The 12,029-nt window shown below is 48.8% G+C and overlaps 1 protein-coding gene across 1 annotated transcript in view; it reads left to right on the top strand.

Moving 5' to 3' along the window:
- Window positions 1–2,496: 2,496 nt before the first annotated feature.
- Window positions 2,497–12,029, top strand: part of MGAT3 (beta-1,4-mannosyl-glycoprotein 4-beta-N-acetylglucosaminyltransferase) — a 46,058-nt gene continuing 36,525 nt past the window's right edge. The window contains exon 1 of the mRNA XM_081928333.1: window positions 2,497–3,226. The gene's annotated coding sequence lies outside the window, so the exon portion shown is untranslated. The remainder of the gene's footprint in view (window positions 3,227–12,029) is intronic.

Genomic DNA, 12,029 nt, shown 5'->3' with positions numbered 1-12,029 from the left:
CTGCTGTATTTGTGGCCCTGCCTGCTCATTCTGCTAAGCAGGGGGCCCAGACTTCTGCCCCAAAGTTGTGTCTGATGGCACCACTGTTTAAACACCAATAATACAATATCTGTTCCCAACTAACAGAAGGAGACAGGCTTACTGCAGAGGGAATTCACACTCAAAACCACTACTTGGTGGGGGGGAATCAAGAGAGTAGTGTATTATTCCAACATTGGAGAAGAAGAGTGTGCAATTTCCAAAGAAATAAACAAAATGAATAAACAAAAGGATTTACAAAATGTAAAGGAATTGCTAGGTGGGGTGAGAAGCCTTGCTAGCATTTTCCTTTTTTTAAAAAGAAGATCTATATTAAAACATTCCTGGGTTTGAATGGTACCGTAGAGACCCCTTGAAAACAACCCTGCTCATGGTGTTTTCCCCATGAAACTGCTAATAGTTAAAGGTGCTAATAATGGTTTCAGAAGCCCCACACTGCCTGGAGCCAGGATACCTGAAAGACTGCCGTACCCTTTATATCCCCAACTATCACTGCAGGAGAGGGCTTCCTGCATATATAATCTGATCAGGAAGACACTTCTGTAGGAACTGGGCCTCAGTGTGGTGTACCTGCCCTTTCAAACTCTCTGCAACTATATATGTAATGTAATATGTAGTGTCAGATTATGATATCAGACATATGCCACCCCTGTTCTTTTTTTCCAGCGCCTCCTAAACACCGCCCCGCCCCCAGACTTATAGGTGGAGATTTTTTATCTCAGTCTGCATTGGATTTGACTTTTTTTAAATTGTTGATGTTTAAATTGTCAAGTTCCTTCAATGTGTTTCCTGGGAAGCAATTTAAAAATGAAATGAAAGGCCCTGTGCTCTGAAAGGCAACTTACAAATTCCTTTAATAAATGAACGAATTCATAGCTAAAAGTAATCAGTGACTCAATCAGTGGATGAACACAGCTTGAAAGGTCCTCATGTCTTCGTCCCTTGCCATGTCACAAGCCTTGCCCAAGAGGGACTTGTGCAACCGCCACATAGGATTCATAATCACATTTGCTGGATTGCTGCAGTGACAAAATAACCCAGTCTGAATGCTGGGGGAATATTAACTTGGCACAACAAATGTTCCACTTTGTAGAGAGGGGAATAATTTGTATCACCGGCAAAACAAAATGAACAACGGCTGCTAACCTGTGCATGATTACTTGCGAGTAAGATGCACAGAACTCTGGGGCTTGGTTCTGAATATAAATGCGGAGGATTGTGCTGACCTATACATTTATCGCAGGGTAGCCTTTCCTTCTGTTTCATAGAGAGCAGTTCTTTCTTTTTGAAGGGATATTGGAGGATAGTCCTATGTTTGAAATGCTCTTTCCAGTCTAAGTCCAATCTATAGATCAAGATCCATCAGGAGGGAGAGCAGGGACCTTGAAGAGTGGTCCATTGACAGCAAACTGAGCAGCCACACTGGCCAGATGTACTGAATGACTGTATCAATGTCTAAATTTGCATCAATACATATAAGTTAGCCTATGTAAATATTAGGTAAATATGTGCCTTCCATTTCCTGTTTTTTGGTGATGGATAGGTAGCAAGGAGCGTTTGCTGGAAGGCTCCTAAAATGCGCCCCGCCCCCATCATGGGTCTGCCAGTCTGAACTGGAGTGGAGCTGTTCCTCAAACTGCACCCCGACCCACCTATTTTTGCCACGGCCCTCTCTGGAACAGGGTGTCCGTTGTGCCCATTTTACAGACGGTGCCTTGAACGCGCAGCAGATTCAAATCCAGGCCTTGCCGGGTCCACTCCCAGCTGTCCGCTGCACCGTCCTGGCAGCTTTCCCTGCCCTTTCAGGTGCCTTGGGAAAGGGCCTACTCCCCACCGCCCGCCCCCTTCGGTCCCGAGCTTGGCGCATTCCTTCGCCCAGCACAAGTGGTCGTGCCCAGTTCAGACACTCACCGAGCCCACCCCGCCGTCTCCTCCCCGCCGCTCCCACCCCTTCCCAACTCGGCTTCCAAACACAAGGCGTTCCTTTGTATTGCCTTCCATTGCAGAGGCAGAACAGGAGCGCCAGTGCACAAAAAGACACACACACACACACACACACACACAGCTCTTTAAGCTGCAAAAGCCGCCTCCAATTGCTAGGCGTAAATTTCCACACTCAAATATCCGTCCCGTTTTTTCCTTTTTGTATTGTGAGGGGCGTCGGGTTGAGCTCGCTTTGAAGATGGTGGGGAGCCCACCCTCGACTCCTACCTAGATGCAAAAAAGAGAGAGCGCCTCTGGGGGTCACGATGATGCTCGGATGACTTAATCCCTCTCCTGCCGACGAGTCCTTTCTCTCCTCATTCCCTCCCCCGTCCGCTCCCTTCCCTACTTTGCGTCGGGGTAGGGGGCGGGATATTTTTAAACCGGAGGAGGGACGGGAAGGTGGGGAAGGAGCTGCGGCGATCTGGCTTGGCGGGGGCAGAAGGAGGGTTTTTTGGGGGGGCTGAGACCTTCGGGGGCAGAGCGGCGGGCGGAAGGGGCACGGACGGACCCCCGCTCTCACGCACGCAGGGCTTTTGAATGACTGCAGCAGCAGCAGCAGCAGCATAGAGACCTGCCAGGCGAGGCGAGGCGGGAGGGAGGGAAGGAGAGCAGCCCTCCCAACCTGATCTCTCTCTCCCCGTTAGCATCGGGCTCCCTCCTTTGGCGGCTCCGAGGAGGAGGAGGCGGGGGAGGAGCCTCGGCCGCATTATTATTAGAACTATTAGTATTATTCTTGCGCGAGGAGGTGATTTCCTCCCCCCCCCCCCACGCACACATTCCCTATTTCTGCCCGGATCCATCTGCCCCGCCTGCCTGCCTCTCTCTCTCTCTCTCTCTCTCTCTCTCTCTCTCTCTCTGCGCCTTCATAATCACCACCATCTTCATCATCCTCCCCTCTCTTCATCCTGCGCTCCCTGCGCCTCTCTCTCTCCCCAAGCCACGCTCCGCACCCCGGTGTGTGGGTCGCTCGCCTCCTCCCTCCCCTGCAGAGGCTGCTGCTGGAGGGGGGAAGGAGGAGGAGCAGGGAGGTGGAGGGCTTTCGCCCCGGCTGAGCCATGCCGGGGGGCGGCCACGGCTGCCGGAATCAGGGATGGGGCGAGAGGCTGCTGCGGAGTCCAGCATCTCCCCACCGGGGGCCCGCGAGGCAGAGGAGCCGCCGCCGCCGCTGCCGCCGCCGCTGCTGAAAAACAACGGGCGATGGGTAAGTGGGAGAAGCCCCCCCCTGCCCCCCACCCGCCGTCACGCTCTCCTCTCCGGCCCTCCTTCCCCGCTTCCCCCCTTCCCACTTGCACTCCGAGCCCCCCACTCCCCATCCTACTGCCACCCTTCCCTGCCCCATTCCACCCATCTTCCCCTTTGACGTGTGTTCCCATTCCACCCCACATCGCTCCTGACCCCAAGGGTCTCCCTTGCCACTTGTGCCTCCTCGCTTCGTCCCTCCCCCCACCAGATCTTTGTGTATGGTTAGGAAGGGGGGGGCTTCTTTGGAGGCACAATTATTTTAAGACTCTAGGGGTGTGGGAAGAGGTCATAATCAGTCCATTCTTTGAGTGAGGGAGCTAATGGTGTTCTGGGGACCAGACACTCTGCACCATCCATCCAGGAGGAAACTCCAAGTGTTTTTGATCTTTCACTTGCCTTACTTCACTCTGAGCCTTAGAAATAATTGGGGGGGGGTTGCAGATGTGTGTGTGTGTGTGTGTTGGGAGGGTAAGGGGTGGCAGGGACTCTGCCATCGCTCCCCCAATCTCTGCTGCTGCTTGTGATTGTAGTATGGGGAAAAGAGGGAAGGGGGGTGTTTGGGTTTCCTTCTCCTCCTTAGCACTGTTGGGAAACGACCCACCTGTATCTGCAGGGATGGCTAAGACATGACCAGAGAGAAGATGCTGCCCCTTCGGAAAGACCATAACCCCAGCATCTCTCTCTCTCTCTCTCTCTCTCTCTCTCTCTCTCTCTCTGTGTGTGTGTGTGTGTGTGTCTGTGTCTCCGGAGGTGGGGGTTGATGGGGATCTCCTGCATTGCAAAGCCAAGGCTAGATTGCAAGCCCACTCTGCCTTTCCCACCCTACAGAGAGAGAGAGAGAGAGAGAGAGAGAGAGAGAGAGAGAGAGAGAGAGAGAGATACACCTCAAAGCATGGCTGGGAACCTACAAGCGCAGGCACTGCAGCAACAGCCCATCTGCTGCCCAGCTCTCAATGCCAGGAGGGCACTGATGGTGTATTTGTGCCAAGCCTGCACCGTGCTATAGGCAGTAAATAAGGGGGGGGGGGAGAGAGAGATGAGATAAAGAGAGGTGCGATTTTGAACACTTATTCTATAGAATAAGCACAGGTTTTCCTTTTCGATCCACTCCCTCAAGCATATTGCTCATTGTGTTGTTGATTTTAAATGATCCCTAGACAGGGTTTGATACAGAAGCTGGGCTTCTTTCCCTTGGCTTATACATAGGGCCACTGGCAATGTCTGAAGATGCACAGCTAGACAGACAGAGCTCTGCCTCTCTGTATATTGTGGTGAAGGAGGGACCATCCGGTGCTGCTCCATCCCAGGGAGATGTGATTGTCTGCTGGAGCACAACAAAGGTGTTGTGGGGGGGGGGAGTGGAGCCTGTGCTGCAGATGTAAACCTACTTAGGCTGTATTATGGAAAGAAGGGGTGGGGAGAGCAAGCAGGAGGGATGGAAGAGAAAGAAGACTTGGACCCCCCCCCCAGCTTTCCTTTCTCCAGGGATTTGTGGGTTCTACCTGCTGGGTTCTCTTCTTGGGCAACATTAAATCTGTCCTCTTGGCACATTTTCAGGACCACTAAATAGATGAGGCAAGAGCAAATATTCCCCCAAAGTAGAATTTTCACAGTTAGGAAAGCTGTTCCCATCAGCAGCAAGGATAGCACAGCAGAGCTTTTTTGCCTGTTGAAAGTTCTTCACACAAACCATCTCAGTAATATTTAGAACAACCCTGTTAGGTAGGGCAGTATTTTTATCCCCATATTTGTAGGTGGAAGGCCAGTAGTGGCTTGCCAAAGACAACCTGGTGACTTTGAGTTAGATCTGAATCAGGGACATACTTGGCAATCATTTATAGGCTGCTTTTGCACATATGTACATCACATGAGTCAATGCACCATGGCTGGGAGTGGAATATATGAACTTGACAACACTGAAAAAGTATAGATTCTGAGTTGGAGCATTTTGTGATACAAATAACCATGTGTGGTGATAGATTGCAGCTGACCCTTTCACACATGCCAGTCATCACTTGATGTTGCAGTCATCATGGGATGAACTTGCATGTTGAGCTAGACCTTAGGCTGAGAGTGTTACTCAGTTAACCAACAAATTTCCTGGAGGTTCAGATGCGTTTATGCCCCTCCGCAGTCACTGCTGAGAGTGGAAGGGGCTGAGTCATCTGTAAATCCCAAAATATACATACATTTCAGCAGAAACTGAATCATCCACAAGGCTCACTACCTTCCTATACATAGGAGCACAGGAAGATGCATCCTACTAAGTCATACTGGCAATTGACCAAAAGGCTGGTGGTTGATGGCCACCCAGGGATGGTGGTGGGCAGGATTCCTGCATTGCAGAGGTTGGACTAGATGACCCTCAGGATCCCTTCCAACTCTACAATTCTCTGGTTCTGCATGCAATGATCTACCATTGATCTATGGCTCTTCCCTGACCTACAGCCCCTCAACTCCCTATACAGCAGAGCTCAGATCACGAGGAATCACAAATATCAAGAAAAGCAGCCCATTCCCCCATTCCTTGGAACTGCTGTGCTTCTCCCTCCACACCAGCATTTTTTTTAATGGCACAAACTTTAATGGACTACCACCCATGCCATCAGATTCATTATGTGCTATCCCACGCACATGCTAGAGTGGTGGGATTGTAAGCAGAAGAAAAAGTAAATGCAGGAAAGCAGAGAGGCAGTGATAATTATGTGATGAGCAGAGTGGCCACACATTCCCAAACAAATCCTTGTGTCACTGGAAATTCTTCATATAATTTTTCCTATTGATTATCAATTTTTCCTATTTATTATCCTATTGATTTTCTGATTGATTATCATCTACGTTATCTAATCCACCAAACTCTAGTCACTATAATCTATAGTACCTTTCCCTTCCCCCTGCACTGGATGGCAGGGCACGCCATAGGGTATGTGATCCATGTGTGCTGCAAATCTGGGGTCAAATTTGACATCAACTAGGAACTGGGTGACATTTTTTCAGAAACTTGAAAATAGTACAATAGGGCTATCGCCGCCTGTTGGTACGTGTGCTCTCTTTTTTCCTATCCCATTGGCCTTTGGTCCAGCAGAATTTGCATTGCTTGGAAAATCTGCTTTGCCTATAGTGGGATGGATTTTTTTTTTTAAAAAATGCATGTTACTGTGGTTCTTCTGTACTTCATTCAGATTTCTGAAAGACTGTAGTCAGTACTCAGCCTGGATAGAAGAGGGGAACATAGGATGCTGCCTTATATGAAGCCAGACCATTGAGCCACCCATCTCAGTGTTGTCTTCACAGACTGGCAGTGGCTTTTCAGGGTTTCATTGCAGGATTCTCTCCCAGCCTGACCTGGAGATGCTGGGGATTGAACATGTGACCTTCTGCATGCAAAACAGATGCTCTACCACTGAGCTACGGCCCCTTTCCCTGAAGCCCCGCCTCCAAAGATAAGTTCCATTCCAAATAGAGAAGTAAAAGTGGGGACAATCTGTGCAGCATTTGGTGAGACAACAGAGACAGGGGCATTAAAAAACAAACCAACCCTAGGTCTAGGAAGATGGCATTTCGTCTGTGTCTTTTGGAGGGGAGAAATGCCCAAATCTTCCCTTCCCTGATGCCCTTTGAGAATCCTTGAGTCTCTGCAGTGAAGTCTTGTTGTAAACAGTAGACTTGGACTGAAGCCTACAATTACCACAGGCTGTGGCAAAGCTCCCAGCCTAGTAGCTGGACCGACTGACTCAAGGTAGCTTTGCAGTAGAGACAGGAAGTTTGCTGCAGGTGTGACATCCTTTCCTGCTGGGGCGCTGTGCCAGATATCTATATCCCTTGGTTTGGATTCTGCAAATATGCAGACGACCCAAAACTGGATGCAGAGTGCACCCAGCCGAATGCGGAGAGGGAACCTGACCAATTTTCCCTGCGGGTGCCAGCTCACATTAAGAAGGCCCTTTCCCCGATTGCTGTCCAAGCAGCTGCTTCTAATACCATCATGTTTCTTTGCGTCTGTGGTGCCTGCTTGAAATGCCACCATATCCCTCAAGCACTTTGAGCTGCTTCAGGGACATGCTATGGCCTCTTCCTGATAGAAAATATCAGGCAGGCAGACAGAGATGCAGCTGAAGAAATAGGTTTTTGTTGTATTGTATCCTAGGATTTATTTTGATATAAACACACACTATACTCATGAAAGACAACCAGGAGACTGGAGACTGAACACACCTTGTCAGAAATCAGAGTCTCTTAGGTGTAATCATTTTCTATCCAGAGTTCATGTGCTTATCAAAGTGCTGGTTTAGGGTTGTTTTTCCATTTGTCCTTATTTGCTCCTTGTGCCTGTATTTTTGTGGGCGTGCTTGCATAGTAAGCTGAAAGTGGCGCATGCACATTACTATGGGATGTACACAAAGCATACAGAGTGGCCAGGGACTAGAAGACATTTTAGGGTTGCCAACTCTTTCCTGCACGGTTTCTATACCTATTTCAGCTTTAGGAGAAGCAAAATTTAGCTGGTGAATGGTTAGTGCATCCCCATGCTTTTCCTGCTGAATTTCTGTTTGCTGTTAAAGGCACAGGAGCCATGACGAAAAGAAATTTGGTAGCCATGAGAGAAACTCAGCAACAAATAATTTTAAAAGCTGGTGAAAGAAATTCTTTTTTTGGATCTTTTCAAAGAAAGGTTGGATAGATAGCCAATATAATCTCACTTTCTCTGTTCCTTCTGAACCAGAAGAGGCAGCTGAGGTGTTAGAAAGGTGCTTGGGGGCTGTGATGGGCTGAATGTGGGCCAATAAGTTGAGGCCGAATCCTGAATAGGCAGAGGTGTGTTTTGTCCCAAGTTCTCACACCCAGAAGGTGGGAAGACAGTCTGTTATGGATGGATTTGCATTGCTCTGGAAGGGCTGGTCTGTTGGTTGGGGGTGCTTCTGGATTCAGCACGGTCACTGGAGGCTCAGGATACCTCAGGGGGGATAACAGTGCCTTTTTGCAGCTATAGCCGGTTCACCAGCTAGAACCTCTTTTGGACAACCATGATTTGTGCCCCGTGCTCTAGTCACTTCCTGGCTGGATTATTGCAGTGCACACCTATGTGGGACTGCCATTGAATACAACATGGATTCAGCAAATGCCAGAGACACACCTCATTGCCCTGGACTTTGACACCTGAGATGTGTGTTTCCATCTTATTTTTGCAACTGTGAGCTGTTTTGAACTGTTCTTAACATTGTATGTTAATTGTTGTAACCTGTCCCGGGACCTTAGAGAGTGAAGGGTAGGTCATAAATTAAAATAAAGTAATAATAATAATAATAATAATAATAATAATAGTAATAATAATAATAATGTGTGAATCTATATCCAGAAAGTTTGCAGCATGTTCTTGTAGGTGGGGGACTTTTGTAAAAGCAGAACCTCCCTTTGTTTGATCCTTGGTCCATCACCCCCACTTGACTCTCCCCTAGCCCATCATGTAGCACGATCTCCCCCAGTCTGGTGCTCTCCAGCTGTTTAGGACTACCACTGACTGGGAACTAATAGGAGTAGTATAAAACAGCTGAAGGGCACCAGGCTGTGGCAGACTGAGGAAGGCCTCTTCCTCCTTTCTTATATTGTACCTTCTGGGCAGCCACTGCAACCGTTCTGTGGAGGACTTACACACTACCAGGCCCTCAGAAATGCTCCATGCTTCTATTCGCCCTTGACCTAAAAATGGCTAAATATGCATATACCCAAGATCTACAGTTTTACTTATTTCACCACATCAATACTGCTTAATTAAATAATAACAATCTCTTGAGCGGTTTACATAAAATAGTAGGAACGTCTGATATACTTGAACAGTTAAGGAGTGTGTATATAACCTGATTGCAGCTTATGCCATCTCTCTCTCTCTCTCTCTCTCTCTCTCTCTCTCTCTCTCACACACACACACACACACACACACACACACAGCTGTGTGTTAATCTTTTGGCTGGGGGATAAAACTCTGCATGGGGACAGAGGTCTTATCAAGCTGCCGCTGGATTTCCTGTCACAAGCTTTCTTAAGAACAACATCTTGAAGATTAAAAAAAGAAAGAAAGCCAGAATGGGCAGATTGGATGAAGGAATGGAGTCGGGGGGGGGGCAGGATAAGTGCCAGTGGGGACTACCCGCCCAGGAAATTCTCCTGTAAAAGCCCCATTGAAACAGACAGGGGCAATGGGCAGAGCTTCCCCAGAGGGCTGTGACTAACAGTTGCCAAGGCTGGCAAGGCTCGAGGTGGGGCCGCGCTCTCTGAAACGGGCTCTTTGTACATTGTTGGAATCTGTGACCCAGTCAGAATGGGATACGGTTTGAGGAGGAGGTGGCAGTGCTGAGGAAGCCTGGCACAGCCTGCAGCCATGCCAGGGTGGGTGGCCGGCCATTGCCTGGCATATCAAGCCCGGCTCATATCTCTGGGTCAGGTCATGTGCACCAAGGCTTACACTCACTGCGCATCGCCTGCGGTTGCACACTGGTGGGTGTGGGCAGTGCTTTCTCCTCTTCCGCCCTGCTGGGGGGGAGCACAAAGCAGGGGGAGAAGTATTTTCCGCTCGGTGTGCCACCAGGTTGGCAGGTGTGTGCTGTGAGTAGTCAAGCCATTCTGCTTTCCCCTTAAGGTTGTCATGAGAAGAATGGCTGCGGGACATTGTGTCCCCTGTTTGTTTGCTTTTTATTTATGGACATTTTCCAGCATACAATACAATAAATAACAAACTAATCTAAATAAAAATTAAAAACAAAAGCAAAAAAGAGGGAGAGGGGAAGAAAATACAAAGTCCCCTATCAGAGATAGATCTTAACTCTTATCACAGATAAAAGCTGGCATATGCTCCCAGCTCTCACCTGGGAGCTTCCCTTTCTTCTCCCAGCCCCCACCCGGGGAGATCTTCCCTTCCCTGCTTCTCAAACAGGGTCTTTCCCCTTCCTCTGCATTTCCTCATTAACTCAGAGCATCAAGAAACAGAATGAAACACAAGGAAGAATAAAGTGGATAGAAGAAGAAAGAAAAAGAGAAAACTCAGGAAATTTAAACCAGGCACAGCCTAGAAGGACACAGTAACCATGACCCCAGTCCAGGTAACCATGCTGATGCCAGCATGGTGATCGCTTCAGTCTAAGGTCCTGATCAAGCAGATTAATTGTGTATTGGCTTGAATCCAAGATAAAATTGACTAGTGGAGTTGCACTAATGGAGACAAGCCCTCAGGTGCTCATACGGGCCGTAGGTCAGTGGTAGAGCGTCGGCTCTACATGCCAAAGGTCCCGGGTTCAATGCCCTGCAGTTCAAAGTAGGGCTGTGAAAGAGCCCAGACTGAAACCCTGGAGAGCTGCTGCCAGTCAGTGTAGGTGGACCAATGGTCTAGCCCAATATTAGGCAGCTCCCTGTATTCACCCAGGACATAGAGCTGTAGGTTCTGAGGTGTCTCTAGACTGGCCTTTCTCAACTTTCCCAGCTGTAGTTGGACTACATCGCCCATCATGCCTAGCCAGCATGGCCAGTGCTCAGGGATGATGTGGGGACCCAAAGTTGAGAAAGGCTGCTCTAGACCATTCATTCCCAAACTGGGAGAATTGCAGGTATGCTGTGAAAATTAAGGGAATTAGGTTACAATCCTATGCTCACTTTCTTGGGAGTCAGACAGAGGGGCTAACTCCTGAGTAAACATGCAGAGCCTTGTACTGTTCAGAAAAAGCTCCTGTGAGTCCGAAGTACCTATCCAAGAAGGAGGCTACATGCTTGGCATTCTTCTCACGCCACCCTCCTCGAGCCACGTTGTGATGCTGAGATCTGATCAGATCCCAGCCTTGCAAAGTGGCATAGGGCTGACTTGACCGGGTGGGTGGTGCAAGTTGCGCCCCCCCCCCAATGTACCCAGGGCGAGCACCCTGACAGTCCCCCACCCCATGCTATGCCCCTGCCCTGCAGTGCTGGTGTGTGTGCATAAATCAGCCTATTGTAGAAAGGTATGATATGCATTTGTTGCTCCACCCACTTTTGCCTGAGCCCCACCCACCACTGGCCTGTGGCCCCTGGAAGATTGCCCGGAGTGGGATGTGGCCCTCAGGCTGAAAGATGTTCCTCACCCCTGATCTACACTGACTGCCAGCTGCTCTCTAGACTTTTGGGCAGGAGTCTGTCCCAGCCCTACTTGGAGGTGCCAGGGATTTAACCTGGGACTTTCTGCAAGCTTTAACCTCTGAGCCTCAGCCCTTCCCCAATGTGCCACCTTCATTCTCCACGTCTACAGAAGTATTGCTTCTGGTATATACTCTGTTCCTCATGTCCAAAGAAACACTTCCCTGTGAAATGTACAGCCTCCATGAGCAGCTTCATATGCCAGCTTAATGTTATCTGCTGCAGCAATGCTGATTGTTGTTCTAAGGACAACAGGTGGATAGTTCATTTTAGAGTATTTCTCCAGGAAAGTGCATCAGAATAAGCAACCCCATTAATTAATGTGAAATAGCTAAGGCGGTTAACAAAATCAAAAGAGCATTTAAAAAGGAAGTCATCAGTTTAAAATGGCATTTAAAGCATAACATAAACCTCCTAGACCTGACTTCTGCTGCGTACAAACCTTACCTTTAAAGCACATCCCCGGCCCCACCAAAGTATCCTGGAAACTGTAGTTTGCTAAGGGTGCTGGGAATTGTAGCTCTGTGAGAGGTAACCCACCATTCCAAGAATTCATTGGGGGGGTGCTTTAAACGTATGGTGTGGGCAGTCTCCATCTCCTAAACAGC

The sequence above is a fragment of the Podarcis melisellensis genome (assembly GCF_964234715.1).
Source record: "Podarcis melisellensis genome assembly, chromosome: 10".
NCBI classification, from domain to species: Eukaryota; Metazoa; Chordata; class Lepidosauria; order Squamata; family Lacertidae; genus Podarcis; species Podarcis melisellensis.
Note: the sequence above shows the minus strand (reverse complement) of the source record. Positions and strands in the feature narration are given on the sequence as shown.